This window comes from Ovis canadensis, chromosome 8 (assembly GCF_042477335.2).
Source record: "Ovis canadensis isolate MfBH-ARS-UI-01 breed Bighorn chromosome 8, ARS-UI_OviCan_v2, whole genome shotgun sequence".
Classification (NCBI taxonomy): Eukaryota; Metazoa; Chordata; class Mammalia; order Artiodactyla; family Bovidae; genus Ovis; species Ovis canadensis.
The window spans coordinates 78,366,600-78,391,438 of NC_091252.1; the positions used below are offsets into that span (position 1 = coordinate 78,366,600).

Sequence of the window (24,839 nt, forward strand, 5' to 3'; positions counted from 1 at the left end):
TTCTCTGAACTCATGCTAAACTAGAAAATGGGAATGATGGAAGATGGGGACAAGTGAGATCCAGTGGGTTAAGAGAAATCTTGGACAGGGCTATACGAAGTCCAATATCCTAACCAGCTCTAGTAAACTGTGGTAACATTCTTCTAAGTAGCAATTGGCGTAAATATTTACTTGAATCAAAATACATTTAATTAGAAAGCACATTGCCCACTTATAGCAAAAACAAACATTTTACTTATTTGCTATTATAGATTTTCATTTGTCCTCTTTTTAAATTTTGCATGCTATTAAATATTAAGCTTTATGTTAATAACCTTACAGAAAGGCTGTAGCCAAAACTAATAAATACCTCACATTCATGAGTATTTCCTACTGTACAAGTGAGAAAATCGTATATACTCTTTTTTTTTCTTAAGCTATCACTGATATTTATCGCTATGGCATCCAAATTACTGTACATTTGGTCAAAGATAAAACTAATATCTGGCTTTATCTGCCTTCTACAAGCCAGCTGTTATCATCACAGATTGACTGCAACAGATATGCTTTTGAGACACAGAACCTGAACACCGCATCTCTGATTCTTCCTCCACCCACTTCTGTGACAGCTTTTGGTCAGCAACAGCTGCAGCTGATATATTACTCGACTTGTTTGAGAATGTGGCATAAATATAGAGATGAGATGACATAAAGCTGTGAATACTAGATATAGCTCTTTAAAAGTTTTCCTGAGCTAGGAAGAAAAAAAAGGTATGCAACGAAAGGATCTGTATGTGCCATTAGTTACTTTATGCTTTCAGTAACTAACACATAAATAGTGGAGAAGCAGCATCCAAGAGCTGCAAGACACCCTGAGGGATTTAAGGATCCCATGTGAAATTCTTGAAATGTTGTGCTAGGTCCTTTCTGGCTTTAGTTTTTTGGTTTTTCTTTTTTTTAAAGAAACTCAATAGTCTCAGGATCATCCATGTGAATAACTCTACTTCAAGTCTCATATATTATCATCTTATACCTCTAACTGGCACAATTAACAAGAGAAAGGAAACGTGTTGATAATCTTAAAACTAGAAAGACATCTCGTTACAAGACTGCTGTGTCAGTAATTTCCATTTTCAAGAGTTACACAATGCTTAAACAATAATTATCCTCCTGAGCCACAGTTCACTAACCTCACAGTGCGGCTGATGACTGATGAAGGGTCAAGAGGGTAGCAGACTTTGGGTGCACAACACTTCAATCCTTTATCAAAGATGGCGAGAAGCCATGGAGTACAATAACGGAACAAATATTTCCTTTACCCTGTAGTCCATTCCTTCCTCTGACTGGCTAAAGCTTCAGTCCACAGTTCACAAGAACAAAACTATGCTCTATCTTTAAAGTGACACACTTTAAAAAGCAGTCATGTAATTCATAGGCCAAGCAAAATGTCTGTATCCCTGAGTTAATACAGTAGTTATAGGTGTATCTGCCTCCTTATGCTAAAATAGCTACTACAAAGTCCATAAAGGGATTCCTGAAACTTAACTTCAGCACCATTTGCACAACTGCTTCACTAAGACACATGCCCATCTCTAAAGGCAATTAAGCCTTTCAGTGTGTCCATGAGGAACATACTGAATGTTCTTATCAGAGGAAGCATTTAATATATAGCAAACTACACTATTATTTCCAGTTATGTGAAGTTAAGTCATCAAGTCACTGATATAAATTAACTCAGAATCAAAGAGATACATCTATTTTGAAAGAAAACAAAGAGCATATTAATCCAAACGTCTGGAATTCTGGTAAACTGAATGTGTCATGGTAACTGAGAGTTAATAAAAAACATTTCAAAGCATATTGAAGAAAAATCTTATTATAGAAGTCTGTTGCTTCTATAAATATATCATTTTCTCCTTTTTTGGTGTGATTCTGAACATCTACTCAAAATGACAGAATAATGTAGATTTAGATAAGGTAAACCCCAGATCAATGATCCTCAACGGGGGTGAGGCTGCTCTCTTAGGAACCTTTGGCAATGTCTGGAGACATTTTTGATGGTCAAGACTGGGAACAGGGGACAGGATACAATCAGTGAGCGCTGGGGCTGCTGTTGCACCTCCTGCAACACGCAGAACAGCCTGCCCACAACAAAGCACACCCCAGGCATTCTGGGTCAGCAGCAGCACCACAGCCAAGATGGCGGCCAGCAGGAGGCTGATGAAGGAGCTTGAAGAAATCCGCAAGTGTGGGATGAAAAACTTCCGCAACATCCAGGTCGATGAAGCTAATTTGCTGACTTGGCAAGGGCTCATTGTTCCCGACAAACCCTCCCTATGATAAGGGGGCCTTCAGGATCGAAATCAACTTTCCAGCAGAGTACCCCTTCAAACCACCGAAAATCACGATCAAGACGAAGATCTACCACCCGAACATCGACGAGAAGGGGCAGGTGTGTCTGCTGGTAATTAGTGCTGAAAACTGGAAGCCAGCAACCAAGACCGACCAAGTCATCCAGTCCCTCATAGCACTGGTGAACGACCCCCAGCCGAAGCACCCGCTCCGGGCTGACCTAGCCAAAGAATACTCCAAGGACTGTAAAAAATTCTGTAAGAATGCTGAAGAATTTACAAAGAAATATGGGGAAAAGCGACCTGTGGACTAAAATCTGCCGCGATGGATTCCAGCGACTGTGAACAGAGGCCCCGAGCAGTAGCATTGAGAAACGCCGCAAAGCACGACTCTGTGGAAAATTGACACGTGCCACCGCCTGGCGTCTGCTTGTGGCAGTTACTAACTTTCTACAGTTTTCTTAATCAGAAGTGGTCTAGGTAACTTGTAAAGAGAGGATTAAAAATTTAAGATGTTCTAAAAAAAAAAAAAAAAGGCACAGTCCAGACTCAAGTATCAACAGCACCAAGGTTGAGAAAACCTTAGTTTAGTTGTTTAGAAAAGCCAAGTTTGGTGGTTTTGAAAAGCCAAGGTCTAGTTGTTGCTTCAGGAAAAAAAAAATGCACTGTTACCAACTTCTCTAAAAAGTAAAGTGCATGTAGACAAATTGTATTATGGCTAATTAAAATTTTAGTGCATTAAAAAATTATTTCTTTGACAAACATATTGTATTATCTATATGAAAATTTCTTATTCAGAGTAGAAAATGATTTCATAGAAATAATGCATTCAAACATAATCCTAAAATCAATTCAATCTCTACCCATTCCATGCATAAAATAATTCTTCCAATTTTAATTTGTTCTCAATGTTTTTAAAATTTCAAAGCACTATACTGAATTTTCTCTGATCACCTGATTTTTAATATGACAAATAGGACAACCAGGATAAGGAGAAAATCAAACTTTTAAAGCTGTGTTTAATCTCAGAATATCCGACCCCCCAAAGTAAAATACATATTATGTAACAACCAACATTTTAAAATGTACAGTTGAATCAACTCACAATGGGAATATATATATTAGTCATTTTACTTACTAATTTCAAGTTTATCAACACAGTGACCCCAAAAAGGCCTGGCTTAAACAGTATTCACACTGCTAATCTCGCATCGCATGTGTCTGACCACTGAGCAGGTGTACTGTAGGTGTACTTCCTTTCCAACAAAAAAGACAGACTGACAAATTCTCCCACAGAACACTGATCCAAAATGGCCCTTCAGAGAAATGACACAGTCTTCACTCAAGGCCAGGAAGAGCCTGGGGTCACTTACCACCCGCAGCAGCAGCAGCCAGGCCAGTCCTGAACAGCAGCAGGTTAGTGCTCTGAGGGTCACGGGACGAGCAACCCCACTGGGTCTCCACCAACACCCTTCCCTTCCAATCAGCATGTGACCCACAGCTCCTCTGGGATTCAGCACCAAGGTTATCATAAACATAAACCCTTGTATACAGCAGAGAAGGGACCATGTCCTGGAAGGAAGGACGTCACCACCCAAGTCCAGGAGTTCTGCTGTGCCCCTGTCTGGCTTCTTGTCTGGGAGCCAGTCAAGGAGTATCTCCGAGGCACGGTTCCCATTTCTGTAAAACAAGGGTTGTCGTGAGGATGGAAAGAAAGAAAGGTGTATAAGAGAACTCTGCAAGGTGCCAAGCACCAGGAAGCACGTGGGCTTGTGTCCAGGAAGAGCTACCTCAGCCCCACACCTTCCTTCCTGTCCCTCCACATGTATACTCTGTTCTAACCACCCTTCCCTGGCCCTTTCTCTTCCTCTCAAGAGACAGAGCATCAGACTCAACCCCAAATTCCATCAAATAGAGCCTGAAAGAGTATAAGAGACAGTACATGTCATCACTTCAACACAGAATGTTTATTTCTTTAATCTGTGATTCAGTGCAAACTTTAACCCAGGCCTTTTTGGGGTCACTGTGTTGATAAACTAGCAGTTAGTAAGTAAAATTACTAACATATATAATCTAACCCAGTTGCATTATTCCAGTTAAGCTTCCCAACAGCCCTACCACGTAATGAAATTAGCCCTATTTTACAGTTTAGAAAACTCAGGCACAGAGATTTAAAAGCTTTCCCAGGTTTTACCCAGCTGGAAATGAAGGAACCAGGACAAGAAGCACGACAATTTAACTCCACAGTCCGCACTCTTGACCACTACCAAGAACAGTCTCTTATTTTAATAAGGTGATTTATAAAATCAATGAGAGTTTTTGTAAAGTAAACCTCACAGGGTGCAGATAGCCAAATAATGCACAATCGACATAAATAGACTGAATCTTTTCTCTTCATCAACCTCCCCATCACCTCTTTCCCTGACAATCGCACACGCAGTCAGGACACCAAGAGAACAAAGGTCCCACCAGTGAACCAAAGGTCCCAGCACACCAAATTTTCTTAAGTTCAAACAGAAAGTAGCTTCTCCACTGAGATAGACACAATCATCTCTGACACAGCAGAAGTAAATTGCTGGTGTGTTTGGGGGACAATGCTAAGCAGTGAATACAAGAAAACAATAACAACAACAATAATAATACAGGCTTATTCACAATACCTCCCAGCTTACAGAATGCTTCCATATATATTATCTCAACAGATCTAGCTCATCCAGACATGAGGGCAGAAGATTTGCAAGAATAGGAAAGAAAAAGGCAATTCAAAGGTCAACATAACTAACAAGAGAGAGCTACTATCTTATTTTTCCAGGGCCCCTGGTTATTCCAAGGTCAAAAGTGCAATTCTGGAGCTTCTGAAAGGCTGGAAAAGAATACATATCTTTTGATTTGAAGATAATTTTGAAAATTCTTATTTTTCATTTAAGGAAGACAAAACAAGGGTTTTATAAAAGTAATTTCTATGCAACTTTATACTGCAAAATTAAATTCTAAAAATACAAAATTTACCTTATGGAACACAATATGTGATAGATTCACAAACTAAAATCACAGAAATATCTATTTATGAAAGTAAAACTGAATATGCTTACATTCACACGAAGGGTGTGGCCCCTCCATTTTGATCTATCTCCCCAATTACTGTGAGGGCTTCCCAGGTGGCACAGTGGTTAACAAATCCACCTGCCAATGCAGGAGATGCAAGAAGTGTGGGTTTGATCCCTGGGATGGAGAAAGAAATGGCAACTCACTCCAGTATTCTTGCCTAGAGAATCCTAGGGACAGGGGAGCCTGGTGGGCTGCTGTCTATGGTGTCGCACAGAGTCGGACACGACTGAAGCGACTTAGCAGCAGCAGCAGCAGCAGCAAAGGAAGATACTCTGAAAAAGGAAATGGCAACCCGCTCCCATATTCTTGCCTGAGAAATCCCATGGACAGAGGAGCCTGGCAGGCTATAGTCCATGGGGTTGCAAAGAGTTGGACACAACTCAGCTCATACACACAGCCCCCTCCCCACTGCCAATTATCACATCCTCTTGAATGCGTACAAATGACTACCTTGCCAGAAATGACACATTTGCCTGTCTCCCCCAAGCCTCCAATAGGACTTGGTACATAGTGGAAACTCAACTAAGGCACAAACTGGTTAACTGATAGAAATTAGGCATTAACTCACTACTATAAAATAAATAGTCTTTAAAAATATATGTATGGAGACAGTAACATGGAAACTTACATTGCCATATGTAAAAAAGATAGCCAATGAGAATTTGCTGTGTGACTCAGGGAACTCAAACAGAGGCTCTATAACAACCAAGAGAGGTGGGATGGGGAGGGAGACAGGATGGAGGTTCATGAGGGAGAGGACATTGGTATATCTATGGCTGATTCATGTTGTTGTTTGGCAGAAACCAACAAAATTCTGAAAAGCAATAATCCTTCAATTAAAAAAAATAAATAAATTTTTTAAAAAGAAAAATATCTTGTTGAAAGCACACAGAGAAGTAACCCTAAACTCAGCTGAAATGCAACTTTGAGCAAAAGCAAGAAAGTGCTGGTCATTTAGTCATGTCCAACTCTTTGCAACCCCATGGACTGTACCCCCTGCTCCAGGTTCCTTCGTCCATAGAACTCTCCAGGCAAAGGGCAGATTTAATGCGGGCGCAACAAAAATGCTCTTTTTGGATTTGACAGCTCCTAGTCATTCAGCCCAGCGTTACACACAGGGAACAGTCCTCTAAAACTACTGTGGTATCTTCTGAATCACTGCCATCACCCGAGAAAACCCCAGGAAGTGGTTTGATTGAGTAGCTGGACCAGTGTGAGGGATCAGCTGATGGGTCTCACACATACACACAAGCCAGTAACAATGGGGACATTGTGAAACCAGGAATAGCCTTCTCTTATCTTTAGTAGTTTGAGAAATAATTTCTAACCCAGTGAGTATATAACCTGGGAACAAGTCAGATGGTTAATTATTCACTGAGAGTTTAGTAATTAATCTGCTTTAGACCAAGCATGGTGGAACCTGAAAAACATAAAGATGTCCGAGATCTGGAACCACGAGTCTCTGAAATCATGTCCAAAAAGCAGCAAACTTCCCTCAACAGTTATGACCCAATCAAGAACAAAGCCCCAGTTACAGGCAGCTGCTGGTAAAAATTAATCAAAATGGACTATGATTTTATAAAGTCTTTCAAACTGTATTTTACAATACAAAACGATGCCTTCTTATTTTGTGCAAGCAAACGGGTAGTGAAAAATCACACTACTACTTGGTGAAACAACAGCTGCTGATGAATCGGGACGACAAGCCAGTGACCTCACCAGGGTCACCAAAGAACATCACAGGATATTAATTAAAGAGAATTTATATCTTTACCTGAAAACACAAGGGAAAAGTCCAAGTCATCCTACCAAAACATAACTAAAGAGATGTTAACGAATAAAGTGAAAGTTGCTCAGTTGTGTCCAACTTTTTGCGACCCAGAATACTGTTCTCCAGTATTCTCCTGGAGAACAACATTCTCCAGGCCGGAATACTGGAGTGGGTAGCCTTTCCCTTCTCCAGGGGATCTTCCCAACTCAGGGAACAACCCCCGGGAACAAACTCCTGCATTGCAGGCGGATTCTTTACCAGCTGAGCCACCAGGGAAGCCCAAGAATACTGGAGTGGGTAGCCTATCCATTCTCCAGCGGATCTTCCTGACCCAGGAACTGAACCGAGGTCACCTGCATTGCAAGCAGATTGTTTACCAACTGAGCTATCAGGGAAACCCTACCTAAACACACAGGTCTGAATTGAGTATTTCCTCTTTCCCTGAAATTGAAGTCAGCCCCTTTATGGTCAATTTTGAAGAGGTGCAGTAATATTTCATACAGTATTGTGTTTCTTTGTGCATGCTCAGTCGCTTAGTCGTGTCTGACTCTGTGTGACCTCATGGACTGTGGCCCATTAGGCTCCTCTGTCCATGTGATTTTCATACTGATGCATAAATTTCCCATGCTACATTTTCAGTGTACCATCATTACCCTGATGGTTCCTACCCTGTTTGATTGAGGTACCCTGAATCTACTGTTTCTCTATATTCTCAGTCTCCCCAGTCCCAGCTTCTGTAGGTATTAATTCCTGAGGGATCTAACTAGGTCACACCAGCAGCCACAGGACACAACATTGCCAACATTCACATCAGCAATGCTCCCCTAAAAGGAAGAATTTGCAATGCCAATCCTAAAGCATTACATAGCAAACCTTTTTCCAGACACCACACAGCTTGGACCCAGCATGAGGCTGCTGTGTAAGAACAACAGAATAAGATTCACCTGCCTTCAACACTCAGCAGTACATCCAACAAGTGTTCTCTCAGTTCTCCCATGCAAAGCTACAGCAACCTTTTGGAAAATCCTTTGCATTATTCACTAGGAAAAAAAAAAAAAAAAAAAAACTAGCTATTTACCCCAAACAAGATATTTATAGAAGTAGACTTTTTTTTTCCTCATCTCTACTTTTCCAAAAGAAATGGATGCCTTGAAAACAAGCCGTTTATGCAAAGCAGTAAATTCTGAGATAGACTGAGAATTAATCCAATCACAGGCATTATCTAGAATAATGCTCTTCACCAATAGTTGATGTACACACTGATTACCATGGGCTACTAAGTGCTATTTATGTCATTAAAAATAAATTTAAAATACTGTCAGTGTTTTTGAGTGAATTGTTTGAAAACAGTTAATCCCTGAATGGAATAGATGATTACTCTTAAATTTGACCACACATTTTCCAGCCACTCTGGATTAAGAGGAATTTACCATTTCCATATACACACCAATGTATAGCATTAGGTTCACATGTGAAATGAAGAAACACGCCTGTGATTCTCTCCAGCACTAGCTCTTCCTGTCCAAGCCTATGGAAATTTGAAGAACAGCCTCTAAGAAAAACATAATAAATCAACAGGTTTATAAAAAATAGATGAGGTGTTTCCTAGCTTCAGAATTAAAAAAAAAAATTTGACCAGTAATTCTTCTTCTTGCATAACAATGGATAATATCCTTCTAAAATACTGCGTTTTCAAGGATCTGGACAATAGCAAAAAGCAAACACATTTGCACCAAATCCCTGAGCAGTTAGCATGACTTCTGCTTGGGATGGGAGGACACACTGTACTTAAATTTACTCACTACAAATGGTTCCCCTCCACTCAGCCATTTGCTATTAAAAGAACCAAGCTGTTTGGAAGATAAGCAGGAAGTGGATATTCAAAATGTGTAGGTGGGATATTTTCATAGAGCTCCTCTAAATTCCTAATACCTGAACAAACCAAACCAAATTAAAAACCCGGCTCAAGCTTTAACCTCAGTTAATAATTTAAAAAATATATATCTGTTTATTTCTCTTTTCAAATGTATATGATTATACATTTTTTCAAAACTTTTTTAGTAAGATTGCTTACAAATGTTTGCAAAATTCCACCTCACCATAAGCCTAAATTTCCATTTTCAGATTTTTTTCTCCAGTTCAGACTTAAGAAAGATACACCTATTTGGTTGCTTTTTTAAAATCTCTTTTGTTTTAGGTAAATTAGTAAAACAGTTCAAACATTCTTATTGTTATGAAATCAACATTTTGGGACATAATGCCCTCATTACTGAGTTATAAGGCTATCTGAGTATACACTGTAGGCTAGCACTGTAATGACTGCCATGGGATCCAAAAGTTAAAGTTATAATCCCATGCTTAACAGCTAACCACGTAGTAGCAAAAGGCAAGATATGCAGACACAAAACAATTACATTCCTTTCTGAAGGGTACAGACAAAAGTAGAAGGGAAATCCTTAAGGAATTTGGCAGGCACAGAAGGGGGAAGGACACTGAGGAGAGATGAGAGGGAGCAATGGCCTGAAGACCTGAATAAACACAGCCCGTTCACAGAATGTCAAGGAGGTAAGCGGACTCCATCAGAGAACTAGAGACACGATGAGAATTAAAACTGTCTGGTAGGACAGGTTTGGCGGTCACCTGTCCTGACACCTTCATTTAATAAATAAGAAACCGGACTTAAGGTGGTGAATGAGCCCACAAAAACTTTGAAGCAGCCACTAGGAGCTATTCACTGGGCTCTGAGATGCAGAGGGGCTTTGGTGAAATGTCACTGACCTCATGGGAGTCCAGAGTGGGGGGAGTTAGACAAAAAAAACAAACACAAAAACAATTAAATTGATCATTTCAGATTCTGATAAGCTTTATCACAATGGTGTGCTTTAAGATGCATTAGAGATGAAGAGAAAAAACTGAAACTTGGGTCACAGATGGCCTGTCTGAAGAAGGAATGCTGGAATTGAGATTTGAACAAGAAAAGGAGCCATAATTCAGAGGATGTGGGTTAACAGCATTCCAAGCAGGAAAAAAACAGCTAAGTGCAAGAGGAGAACAGCTCAGCAAGTTCAAGGAACAGAATGAAGGCTGAAAGGTTGAGCCTGATAGGGAATGGGCAGTGTAGAGAGAGATGTGGTCGGGACAGCAGTCTTGCGGAACACAATGAGAAGCTTACATTTTAGTCTAAGGGTAACGAAAATATACTGTAGAATCCGTGACAAGGGAATGTGTTATATGATTTATACATAAGAGGCTACTCTAGGGAGTGCGGGGTCAGGGAAGTGAGCTAAGAGCTTTTGCAGTAGACTAGGCCAGATGCTGGGGTCTTGAACTGAGACTATGGCAGAGGAAACAGCAAGAAGACTTCTCCTTCAGCATTTATTTTGGAGAGAGAGAACCAAGGGACTTGCTGCACTGAATGGGAGGCCAGAGGGAAGGAGATGAATTCTGGAATTTGCGCCTAAGCAATGGTGGGCATGGCAGTTCTACTTAATGAAATTGCCCGAGTTCGGTGGGGGAGCAGAGCTTTGCAGGCGGATATCAACAACTCCTTTTTGACTTTCCTAACTTGGATGTGTCCATCAGACAGCCTAGGGCACATACTAAGGAAATATTTAAGCTAGGAACTTAGGAGAAGACCCATTCACAGATAAAACTTTGAAAATTATCAATATACAAATGATATCTGAAACCATGCAACTATTGAGATCTGCTAGAGACCTTGGATAAAGAAGATAAATGGATTTAAGGTAGAGCTACAGGGAACTACAACACATAGGCGAGGGCTAGCAAAGTTAACCAGATCATGTACAATATCAGTATGAGGCAGAAGATGCCCTGGTCTCCAGCTGCTGTGTGATGAAAGCCTGCACTGTGGGGCAAGAACAGGGGTGAATGGACCACAGCTCTCAAGAACGAACAGCACCAGGGCAAGTGAGAATGACTTTCAACTGAGTACCACCAATCAAAAGTCATTTAACTAGGGAGGAGAAAAATACTGTGTGAAATACAGAAAGGCTAAGTAGGCACTTTTGAAAAGTCCTACTATCGGATATGTCACATGACATCTCTACTTGAAAAGACGGGCATAAAGATATCCTAGCGACCCCACTGACGGCAGCCTACCAGGCTCCTCCATCCATGGGATTTGCCAGGCAAGAGTACTAGAGGGGGTTGCCATTGCCTTCTCTGTAAAGATATCTATAAAATATCAATTTTCCATATTGTGTTCTTATTAAATATTATCATCAGCCTTCTTTCAGTTTCGTGAATACTTAGAAGTCTTCCTAATCATCTTTTACCTTATTGTACTTTCAAACAGGCATACTAACAATCTCTAATAGTACATACATGTCTAATTATTTTTAACCAAGAATGTCCTCTTTAATTATTCAATTTTTATTACCTAGCCAGTTAACTATAGTAAAGAACCAATGAAGATTATAAGGTCACAATGTAAATCAATATTTCCAATGACTACCTTAATAAATAAAACTTTAAAAAATTACCCAGATGGTAATAACACAACATTGAGTTCAGAATTCAAATTCCATTTCAGAAATATTTCCATTCAACACCACTTAGAATTTACTTATCTTGTTCATCTCCCTAAAACGTTTTACTACCCAAGTCTAAATTGTACTTCAGTCCAATATTTGCATATCATAATACCTGTGGTAAAATTAAAGAAAGTAAAGGAAAAAAATAGAGTTTGGCAGTTGAATCCTTCATATTCCTACCCTGTACCTTTGAAAAGTGTTAGTCACTCAGTTGTGTCTGACTCTTAGCGACCTCATGGACTGTATCCCACCAGGCTCCTCTGTCCATGGAATTCTCCAGGCAAGAATACTGGGGTGGGTAGCCATTCTCTTCTCCAGGGGAATCTCCTTGACCCAAGGATTGAAACCGGGTCTCCTGCACGGCAGGCAGATTCTTTACCTGAGTCACTAGGGAAACCACCCCATACATTTACTGGCCCCTTAACACCAACATATGGAAAGCACTAGAAAAAGTTAAATACATATCTGCCTCCTGAGAAGTATACTGTCATCTCAGGGGGCATGTACTATTATAAGGGGGTCAAAAACAATGAGGATCATAAAAATACTTTATTTTACAAAAGAGTATTGCAACTATTCTTCCGAAGCTTTTGTCATTGGAAAGATGCACCCTTCATCATGGAAACCCAAGTTAAAGGATTCAGGGTCACAATTTTCAAACAGATGCCAGATGAGTGTGTGTGTGTGTGTGTGTGTGTGTGTGTGTGGCTTAAAGTGAAGCCCCAAGGCAATGCAACACTCTTGTAATACATTATTTAACTAATCCTTGTGCATGTATTTCCTACATCATTTTTTATAGGAGTGGAGGCAATTCTTGATATTCTAGACAATTGTCAGGCATATTTTTTACGTCATTTAAACTTCTGCTACAGTAAACTCCCTCCCCAAACTGTTAAAAACCAAATCACACTGGCTTCAGTACAATGAGAAAACGATGGAAACAGAGTGTACTCTAAAATCACAGTAACACAGACTCATTAATCATCGCATTGCTCACAAACAGTCTTGATTTTAACAAATAGTTCAAAGCACAGCTTTATCTCCTTCTGTATACAGCATTTCCCGGGAACTATTTATGTCTAAATGGTAACAAATCTATAGATATTCATTAATATAACAAATAAGGAGACATTTTTAAACAAGTTTTTAGACCATTAGTTCCTCTGGGTGAAAAAGGAAAGTGTGTTTCAGCCACACCTTCTTGGAGAGAGTGTTGGTCCTGCCAGTGGTCAAAGCCCTCCAGAAACTATTGCAAAACAAGCTTCTCCAAGTCCCAAGAGACGAGCAGGCATTGAGGGTGACATCAGGGGAGTACAGAGTGTTTTCTGTGCCTCCTCAGATGTCCTGGCAGGAGACAGACTTGTCCCAATCTAGGGGAAAATCAGCCAGGAAATGTGTCTCCGTCGACAGCTCTAGATCACAACTTCTCAGCAGTTCTCAGCAGACAGAAGAGTGACTGCAAGGAGGCCGAGAGGCCTTGGTAAAAGCACACCAACCACATCACCACCCTAAGTACAGAAATCACAGGGTTAGGAGGGGCATGGGGCTCCAGGGCCAGGTGAGGCCATGGTACACTACAGAACACCTTGCACTTGAACTCAGAAGCCCCTGGTTTCTCTTCCTGGCTCGGCCATTCACGAACTGTGTGACTCTGGCCATGCCTTTAACCTGTCTGATCCTCTGTTATGTCATTTATAAATTTAGAAAGAGAGCAATATCTGTCTTGTCCACCACATGGGTTTTATAAAAACTCAGTAAGGCTATGCATATGAAGCCCTTGGTCAATTATGAAGTCTTGTGAAAATGGACATTTCTCATTTTATGGAGGGGTGCATCCTTTAAACTGCAGGCAATGGGTAGCCAGTGAAGGTTCTAGATCTTCACAGTAACCTATTAAAAATGGTATTTTAAGAAGATGAGCGTTGCAGTGGACCATGGAATGAATCACAGATAGAATCATTTGAGTTGGAGCTCCACCTAAAACTGGAGAAGGAAATGGCAACCCACCCCAGTATTCTTGCTTGGAAAATCCCATGGACAGAGGAGTCTGGAAGACTCCACGGGGTCACAAAGAGTTGGACACAACTGAGCACACAGGCATGTACCATCTAAAAGGCTACATAGTAGACTAGGTGTGATGTGGCAAAGCCATGTTAGAGTAGTGATAGCTGAAATATATAGTAGGAGATTTTTTTTTTGTTTTGGAAGAACATGAAGGTTGAGGATCAGGAATAATAATATAGATGGGTAGTCCGTGAGTTACCATTAAAATCAACTCAGTCACTCAACCTTTTCAGCCCTCCACTAACATCTCAGATTTAACACTTTCAAACCTTCTTCTTTCTCCTCTATCTCACACTCAGATCTCCACTTGCTCATGCACTTGCTCATGCCAGACTTGTTTCTCTAAATGTCTTTCACTTCCTTCCAAATGCTGAGGAGCCTCTTTGCCCTCATGTTGACTTCTGGCCTCTTAATCTCACCGTTGCCAGGCCATTGGACTTCAGCTATTTGGGCAATCATGGACCACAGAGTCAGACATTTCAGTAACACTCTCTTCTCCTCACATCCCTCCATCTCCCCTCTCCTTTTCCTACCCCTCTCCTGACCTGACTCACCCCAGAGGCTGCTTTCTCTGTCTCCCCCTGGGTTATACTGAAACATCAGCAAAAATCATTCAACAGTGCCACTCAGGTAGAGGTCTCTGGCTTCTGATGACCTCTTTGAGGACAAGGACGATGTCTGGTTCACTTCTATATTCACGGGGCCGGGCACATAGAACACCCTCCAGTATTCTTGCCTGAAGAATCCCATGGACAGAGGAGTCCATGGGTTGCAAAGAGTAAAACACAACTGTAGCAACTTAGCCCACAGCTCAGCCACAATATACAGTGAACAAGTTTTGATAGCATTTGGAAACACTATAATCCATCTCTCCTATCACTTTTTGTCTTGGCTTCCCCTACCCCCTTCACTGCTCCTCTTTACTAGAGTCTGTTTTTCTTGCTGTCCTCCATTTAAAGCTATTTCCCTGGGAACTAAAGTCAGATCTCTTATAGTCCCGTTTTGTTCTCTATCCAACGGAGATCCATTTCCACCAACATAGGAGAACATCAAGATATTTCAGACAATTATCCTCATTAGAATCCAAGTTCAACACTCTTGCCAAGATTCCCATAACTTCAACACTGCTCCAGGAGGTAAAGACTTACCAAAAAAAAAAAAAAAAGACCAGTGAGAAGGAACAAAGCTCAGAGAGGAATCGAACCCTCCCAGTGGGGACAGCTGAGCCTCAAGCGGGACTGACAGGCAAGCCTCTGCCACCAGACAGTCACCAATGTGTCCTACATTAATGACAAAGAAGCCTCTCTTCTCAGAGATCATTATTGCCTTTCAAAGTCCAGGCTCTCTGAGGCCTGAGGATTCTATACCTTCAGAGGCACTTGCTGCCCTTCCTTGAAGACAGTCTTCCACATAAAAGAGAAAGGTTTGCTTCGGTACTTCATTACAAATGGGGAACATGGACCCACTCCACTTCCCCATTTGGCCAAACCTATAAGGACAACATAGCTTTGACTCTGACTACATCTCCAGGCAAAGCTCAGCCTGCAACTGGGTTCCATCTTGATATCTCTTGCCCATCAATGCCAGGGCACAACTCAAAGTCACAGTCCAAATGGCAGGTTCCTCACCCATTTATTAGACAGAGCAGTTCTATAAAGTCAAATATGTCTTCACCCCAATGTGTCTGCCTTCTGTTGTGAAGACCCCTCCTCTTCCTCCACCCAACTCAAACCTCAGTCACCTTTGATGAGTCCAGCACTCTTTGGATCAAGCATGGGACATATCCCACTTTCTTCCCATATTAGACTCAAGTTTCCGAAGACAGAGGTTTTTATCTTATAAGTTACGGTTAAAAGGCCTTTCTCATGGTTTGTACCATATACTCCTGGTCTTTCTTAAACTTATTCCCTCAGGAGGAAAATAAGTTATTTATTGGATTATGCTGTGTGACCTTATGAATACCTCTCTACTCACATAAAACTAACTTAAATAACAAAAAGGAACTATTTTCAATATGACCTTGCCTAGTTCACACAGGAGTTAGGCTGCAATTTTATAGAAAATGAGGCACTTGTGGGCAATGAGTTATTTAAATACCTGTAAGTCTCCATGTCAAGAATTTTTAAACCTCCAATAAAAAGTCTAAATATCTGGAAAGGGAGATATTTTTAGACAAAATTCTGCAGCAAGTGAATGCTGAGAAGGTGAATGTAGATAATGATAGCAACCTGTTTAATAGGCAGTAAGAATTCCCCTACATGGGCTCTTAGAAGACATTCCTAGCCATCCCTTAGTTTGGAGGCAATCAGACAGTGTTACCTAACTTTAGTGAGTTAGAAGAATGCCTTTGATGAAAATCCTTAGACCTGAGTTCCATCATTTGTATCTAAAAATATAGCATCTGGGTTCTTCCTTTTATAGCAAACAGATCTTCTTCCACACCAATTGAAGAGTAAAATAAAATATTTCCACAAGAAGATACATTTATTTCCATCCACCATTGTCCACAGTGATCTGCATCTACCACTGAGCTCCTTGTTCCTGCTCTACGAGCTGCCATTCAACAGGAACCTCCACCCTGCTGACTTGGGTGATGGTGCCTTGCTGTAGGCACCTGAGGACCTCAGACAGGATCCACTCAGCAGTCACTGACGTACACTGGCAACTTCTGTTCCAGGGAAATCAAGACAAGACATTCAAAGCTGCAAACATTGCCCTACCTAATTAACACAGTTCTGTTACCCTTGTCAGGGCTGCAGGACTGGTTACCTCTCTCCTGACACCACACCTAGGAGATCTGAGCCTTCCAGTTCCTAAGCCCCAGAAGGAAAGCTTCCAATGAGGAGAGCCTGTCGCTTAGCTGCTGTCAATACAATGTATAACTTGGGGTATGAAGCTCATTAGTTTACTAGACCTCAGCGTCCTCATCTGTAAAAATGATGACAGTAAAATACAAAGCCTTTTAAAACTCGGTAAATCATTAAGAAGAATTAATAAAACTAAGGAGTTCCTTCAATGTGATTAACATACTAAATTATATAGGTAAGAAATCGAAGAATCATTTACCGAATGAAATCTTTCTACATCCTCCCAGAATGAGCTATGTATGTAGGTCATTCAATTGTTCTCACACTTCCATTTAGGTATTATCCTAATTTTACACACTTTTGAGAGTTTCATAATGTCTCTTCCTTGTGTAATACTAGAGTAACACACCTATAAGAAGGTAAAATTAAGTATCATATCACCTCAGTGTTTTAGGTGGGGTTTTCGTTATTTGCATCATCCCCTTGCAACATAACAGGAAACTTAGTGAAAGGATCACATATTAACCAGAAAACCCCATCAACCGCATGGACCCAAGCCAACACACCAATCACTCCTACTGTATTCAAGTTGTTCTGATCATCCATAAGTAATAAAAGTGTTTCCATAGAAACCAAGTATACAGCAGAATCTGCTCACAGTGAAGGATCTGCTTATCAAAAAGACTTCAAGGCAAGATATTGCTCTAACTTAGGTTTACACACCATCCTACACTGGCATAATTAGACAGTACCCCTTTGGAATTTCACAGTCTTGTACAAAAAGCTCTACACATGGAGAGGAGAGGAAAAAATCTGAAGAAAAGATGTACATACATAGTTATAAAAATACCAAAGTAGATTCCATGCTAAGCTCTGCCAAAAAGAGAATAATTACTGTGGACCATTAGCATGCAGCCTTGGAATTATATTCTCGTCTTCAAGCAGAAGCCATCATCAGATTATCAAAATGAGGTTATCCTTTCTAAACTCAAACAGTTCTCACACGGAATAAGCACAATGCAATCAACAGACAAGCCACTATTTCCCTCCCACACAAACTATAATCTTTTGTGAAATATATTTTTAATGAAGAATGCATAACCCTCCTACATGTTGGTTCTTCTCTTACACTCCTCCACATAAAAGCATACATGCATTTTAAAGAGAAGGAGAAGAATTTTACAGCTTCTAATAACATCCCCTGCAATGTGGGGGGGGGGGTGGAAATCTCAGCATCTGAACAAACAACTATCTTTTTCATATAATGCTACTTTTATAAAAGTAAAGCTAGTCACCAACAGCTCCTGGGGACAGTACAATGATATAAACAATGAATCTCATTAATATTTGAATGCTTTCTTCCTAATGAGCTACATTATGAAGCCTTAACTCATTCAACTACTAATGACTCAAAATTCCTAGAGTTCTGAATTTTAATCTTTCACAAATTTCAAATTATAAATTGCTTGTCATGAGTCACACTGCTTATCCAAGAAGCAGTTTTTTGAAAGAAAAGTGAGTAGTTGTGTTTTTTTGTAGATGAGGTTTGCAGTGGTTTTCTTTTGTCTTTCTCCTTCAGTCACCTGAATTTTCAGTGTTTAAAACTGAAACAATATAACCTGACAGTTGAATAATTTTTTACCAGTAGGACAGCTATTTGGAAATGAAACTATCAAAGCAATTATGCATGTCCATACTCACTCAGTAGCACTGGATAAGATATGAAAGACAGGAACAAACATCTCTTTTTTTCCATTAGGATTTTTTTTTCACCCCACACAGCACCTGTTTCAGGCTACTAGTGTCTAGGATCTAGCTCAGAATGTGATTCCTAGGAGGCCAGCTGCCAAGAAATTAGTGACATGAATGGTCACCTTGGTAATCTGTTACATTAAGGAGATGTGGCTTCAGTTTTGGGCAAGAAAGGGGGAATAAAACTCGGAAAGTCAAGTCAATAAATGTTATATTTCCACAATGAATATAGTCTTAAAAGATTAGAAGACCAATTTTGCATAAATGCTTAAATGATGTAATTGCATTACACTAAAAAAAGTGTAATTTTGTTTAAGTGTCACTTAAAAAAAAAAAAAAAAGCACTGAAAGGACAGCCTGCAAACACGGGCAGACCAGCATGGGCTTGAATCCACATGTGCACCTCACTCATCTGCGCAGAACCTGGTTTTCTTTAACTCAGCAAAAAGTCCGGAACTGCTTTTACAAACAAAATAACATCATGGAGAGAAAGAGAGGGAGAGAAAAAAACAGGATGAGGAAGAGGAGGAGATGAGAAGGCAGAGAGGAGGAAAAAAGTTTAGGAGATGGACACGGTTATCTGGAAGCAAGTGGAGCTGCAAAAATTCTGGTAACTCTCATTCTAGGTTCAGAAACCTTATTTACCATGTGTAAAAGAGGTGGGGAAAAGGAACGAAATGAGAAAACACTTTTGTGAATTCAGTTATAATTCATTTCCACACACATACACCAATGCGTGGCTCTATTCCCCCAAAACTTGTCGATGCGAGGTACAGGTTAACTTTTCCAAATCACCTCCAAACATTACTAGGTGAAAGACAGCACTGGATTCCTCTGCATCACCACAAACACTGGCACACCTTTGATTCAAAGCCCCTACTTCTATCCAGGACCAGAGCAGTCCAGTGACTCATGGATCAATCAATCCAACCAATTGGAAAAACAAAATCTTAACTCATGAAAGAGGACTCAATGCCTTCCCCAGCCAACCCCAAGGAGTCACTGGGTGCCTCCATCAAGGGTCTGACTGTCTGCTTCCTCCAGTTCAGGAAATGCACCTTTCCCCACAGGGCACAGCCTCTGAAGGCGAGGATGAAGCAGCCGGCTGAGCCAGAATTGCCTCCGTTCACAAAAGGAATTCCCCCTCCCTTCCCCTCCTTCTCCCTCCCCTTGTTTCCCCTGTCCCTCCTCCCATCCTCCGCTGGTGAATAATATCACTGCTACCTGCCTGGATCAACACCGTGAGCCCCTGTCTTCAAGCATTCAGAGAATGTAACAGCCTGGAAATTCCTGTTGTCCGTTCGCTGAGGTCACAGATAAGCTGAACAACAGCGTGGTTCCCATCAATCATAAGCCACTCACTGATAGAATGTATGGTAGGAGACCTGATGTAAGCAAGTCACCAGAGAAAATACCCACTGATGACGCATATCCAGGCATAAAAATAGTTACAGGGCCCTCAAAGGGATTATTCAACAGCCTACATTTAGACTTTCTTACAAGAGACCTGAAGTCACTGTGCTGCAGTTAAATGGCTGGAGAGAGTTTAAGTTTAAGCTTCCTCACCAGACATAACCACAAAGAGCTGGTTTAAATAAGCTCCTGCAATAACAGGCTGTTTAGTCCATTTAAACACAACTTTATAAGCATTAAACAGCACCACCAACTATCTTATAAAATGCCACATAACCTCTCCTCTTAGTCATGTTCTCCTTCCTATAACCATTCTTCTTTTTTCAAAGCGTGCTCCCCAAACATTAACACTTAATCGATCCAGAGAAAAAGAACATTAGCTGCTTTCCAAATAAATGTTAGGAAAATGACACAGACTGCACTTCTGCAGTTATCTTCTTTTAAAACGTGCTTTTAAGTAGAATTAAGCTTAACTATCAGTTTCGCCCAAGAAATGGACATTCTGCATACCATACTTGCAATTATATCTCTCCTGAATTGTTTGATCATTTACAGAAGTAAATCTCCCATGTATGAGATACGCCTACTGCAGTATCTTACACATAGTAGGCATATTACTGTTTGCCAAAAAAGTGAATGAATCAATCGATCGATCAATGAAACGCAATATGCAAATACTTTTATTAAGTGACAAGTAAGATGTTAATGCAGACTGGAATCCTGGTTTTTTTATGAGGAGGAAAATAACTTTCTACATGTGTAACAATTTTAATAGTTCTCAAATCATCTGTTCTTTTTCCTCCCACTCAAACATATGCACAGTTACCCTGCAAAGGAAGGTCTTTTAACATAGCTTTCCTATCAGAAAATGCTGAATTTTTGCACATTTTAATATCTGGATATCTAAAAATGTTCCCTCTCCAGTTTCATTTAAGCAACTGTGCTGACACAAGGAACCATAATGGCAACTGGATTTAACAGAACCCAAATTCTGCCTCAGAACCAGAACGCTTCCTACCTGCAAACCCTATTTGGAAGTCTTAATTACCAGTCTTTCCTAATAGTGGACAGGTTTTTATTGTTACCCAGTCGATTAACTATGCAGCCCATGCAATTGGCAAAGACCTGTGAGCAGCATTGCTGTAACTCTGGACAAACTTAAGGGCTTAATTCTAGAGGGCAGCTCTCCAGGAATGGTAACAAGATGACATTTTTCTTCCTATACTGGTAGGTTCCACATCACTTTCATCAAGTATGATAATACTGCTATAAATACAGGTGGAAATTATTTTTAGTACTGAGATTTCGCAAAGCGTTCACGTTTCTCTCCTGTGCATATGTGTCAACAGTATGTGGCCTAGTTTACAGAACTCAGATGGAAATGTTCGCTGGTGCCCTCTAGTTGATCACCGTTAAGCAGCTATGAAGAAACGCACACATCACTCTCTTCGTAGAACGATGGCAAACTTCCTAATTCATAACAGTTGAGCAGTTAACTCCTAACATAAGATGTGGGATAATGAAACATTAAATCTAGAGTCTGTTTTATTTCACAAGGTTTTATTATTCATTTTGGAAATGAATAGAGGAAAAAAACATTAAGAAAATGGGGGAAAAAGTCTAAAACACAAGATAATGAGATACGTCTGCATTTGTCCAAGAAAAAAGAAATACTTAAAGTTAACTGACTGGAAACCAAAGATGTTTCACAAATTTTACAGAAGCTCCTGCTTTTAAGTAGCTCAAAACAAAACCAGGCACCCAGAAGTCATCAGGTTTCAGCCAGCATCGTACATTTGACAGCCTTCTGTCATGGTGGTCTATGCTAGTCAGGTCTGAACCGAGGATCCTCAGATAATTATAAAACAACGCTAATCTCCAAAGCAGACACTGTTTCAAATTGCACAGACATGGCTATCAATCCAGAGACTACAGGTTGAGTTTCAGAAGAAATTATTTCCATCAGCACTCCTGGTTTTGGTAATTCCACACCTGTTAAATGTACTATCAGCAAAACAACTGATTTTTTTTTTATTTTTAAGAAAATGGAACTTCCTTACTCTAGATTGGAATCTATGCTTACTCTAGATTGGAACCTATGCTATCATTATAATTATTTAAACCTATGAGGTTATTTTCTGCTACAACACAATTAAACACACCACTGCTCAAAATTAAGGACTGCTAAAAACCATGTTACAGAACACTTGCTAATCTTTATCTTTTAGAAATGTCAAATAACATGATTACCTGGTCACTAAATTAAAAACAGATTATTTAATCATATAAAAGAAGGGGGGCATACACCAAAGAAAATGTGGCAAAGACCTGCCTTTTCAACAGGAGGCTCCCTAGAAGCCATACTTAAATCCACTGTCTATGTTACTATTGTAATCTCATGATAAGTACTTTTACATGTTGTGACTATTTAGAAAAATGGGAAAATACATCCCTAGTTCACTATTCTGTGCCCAGCCTAGGACAGATGTATCATATTTAGACCATAAGGTTAAGTTTTCCCTTTTCAGTTCAGTTCAGTTCAGTTCAGTCACTCAGTCGTGTCTGACTCTTTGTGACCCCATGAATCGCAGCATGCCAGGCCTCCCTGTCCATCACCAACTCCTGGAGTTTACCCAAACTCATGTCCATCGAGTCGGTGATGCCATCCAGCCATCTCATCCTCTGTAGTCCCCTTCTCCTCCTGCCCCCAGTACCTCCCAGCATCAGGGTCTTAGTCTTAGTATTATGGCAGGATTCTGTTTGATTTTTCATTTTTTAAATTACATTCTTAAAAGATGTCATTGTTTTACAGCAGCCTGGAGAAGGGAATGGCAACCCATTCCAGTATTCCATTCCAGTATTCTTGCCTAGAGAATTCCATGCACAGAGGAGCCTGGTGAGCTATAGTCCATGGGGTCACAAAGAGTAGGACACAACTGAGTGACTAACACTTTTCCACTTGCCAAATAAACTGCTTTCTGGATATTTTATGGGCTTGTGGTCTATTAAGTCATTATCTTCACCCCTTCCCATCCTGCAGTTCATCTACTTAAGGATGAATGCTCACACACACAAACACACAAAACACACACCACATACACAATAAACACAACACACAACACACACTCATGCACAACTTTTTCCACATAGCAAATCTCCTTTACTTTAAAGAGGCCATTCACCAAGCACCCAAATACGAGAATCATCTTTAATTGCTCCTTACCCTCAGCTTTAATCACTGAAACCCGACAGTTTTACCAAGTTGCTTCTCTCTCATCCATCTTCTAACGCCACCGCTATGATCTTAGTTCTAGCCATCAACATTCCTTCATTTAGGTAAATCTTACAAGATTACAAATAAATAATACAAGAACTATCATAGGTTCTCCCTTTCCTCTCAAAACAAGGCTCTACATGATTACAGTGGAGTTTACAAAATATAAATCTGACTATGGCACCCTCTGGAGAAGGAAATGGCAACCCACTCCAGTACCTTTGCCTGGAAAATCCCATGGACGGAGGAGCTGGTAGGCTACAGTCCATGGGGTCGCAAAGAGTCAGACACAATTGAGCGACTTCGCTTTCACTTTCATGGCACTCATTGGCTAGAACCCTTCAATGGCTCCTGGGTGCATCATGTGGTCTTGGGCCACACATCATCCTTCACTGTCATAATTATTCTTTATGACCTGAACTCTCTGTTTGACTTGAACTCCCTACGATCAGAGACAGGGCTGCACTAATTGCTGTACCTCCTGCTCCCAACAGAGTGACTGCCTAGCACGCTTGCTGAACTGAAGTGGCCTGAATGATAAGACAGTGCATTGAGAATGTCAACTCCTGATGTAATCCAACTAGGCTACGTAGAAAGATAGCATACTAGAGCAAAAGAGTGTTCTCTTTGAAATCAAAGAAAACTGGTGTCAATCCATAGCCCCATCACATCTTAGGCAATTACATAACCTCTTGAACCTTCGACTCCCAGTATAAAACATGGTGTGGGGATAAAATAAAGTAACACAGATTATGTGCCTACTGCTTATTGAGAAGGTGTTCAGTACATGGTAGCTATTATTACGTCTCAGGTAAAAATGTACACCAGAACAATTTCATTTCCAATGTGAAATTATACACACACATATCAGACACCAAAATTATCTCTACCAGTGACAAATACATATCTATATATCTATACTGTCCAATATAGTGGCCACCACTCTTAGGTGGCTATTGGTACTTGGAATTTGGTTAGTGTGACTGAAGAACTGATTTTTAAATTTTAATTAATTTTAATTGAAAGTAAATAGCCCTGTGAGATTAGTGGTCATGTCCGACATTTGCAACCCCATGTACTGTAGCTCACCAGGCTCCTCTGTCCATGGAATTCTCCAGGCAAGAATACTGGAATGGGTTGCCATTTCCTTCTCCAGGGGATCTTACCATCTCAGAGATCGAACCAGGGTCTCCTACATTGCAGAAGGACGCTTTACCAACTGAGCCACCAGGGAAGCCCCTATGATACTACAGGACTACTTTCAGTTCAGTTCAGTTCAGTAGCTCAGTCGTGTCCGACTCTTTGCGACCCCATGAATTGCAGCACGCCAGGCCTCCCTGTCCATCACCATCTCCCGGAGTTCACTCAGACTCACGTCCATCGAGTCAGTGATGCCATCCAGCCATCTCATCCTCGGTCATCTCCTTCTCCTCCTGCCCCCAATCCCTCCCAGCATCAGAGTCTTTTCCAATGAGTCAACTCTTCGCATGAGGTGGCTAAAGTACTGGAGTTTCAGCTTTAGCATCATTCCTTCCAAAGAAATCCCAGGGCTGATCTCCTTCAGAATGGATTGGTTGGATCTCCTTGCAGTCCAAGGGACTCTCAAGAGTCTTCTCCAACACCACAGTTCAAAAGCATCAATTCTTCGGCGCTCAGCCTTCTTCACAGTCCAACTCTCATATCCATACATGACCACTGGAAAAACCATAGCCTTGACTACATGGACCTTAGTTGGCAAAGTAATGTCTCTGCTTTTGAATATGC

General features: G+C 40.6%; 1 protein-coding gene and 1 pseudogene across 8 annotated transcripts in view; one reads left to right on the forward strand and one right to left on the reverse strand.

Annotated features, from left to right (window-relative positions):
• Nucleotides 1-24,839, reverse strand: part of HIVEP2 (HIVEP zinc finger 2) — a 217,591-nt gene that overhangs the window by 129,526 nt on the left and 63,226 nt on the right. The gene's annotated exons all lie outside the window — the stretch shown is intronic.
• On the forward strand, nt 2,167-2,687 carry LOC138444910 (ubiquitin-conjugating enzyme E2 L3 pseudogene; annotated as a pseudogene).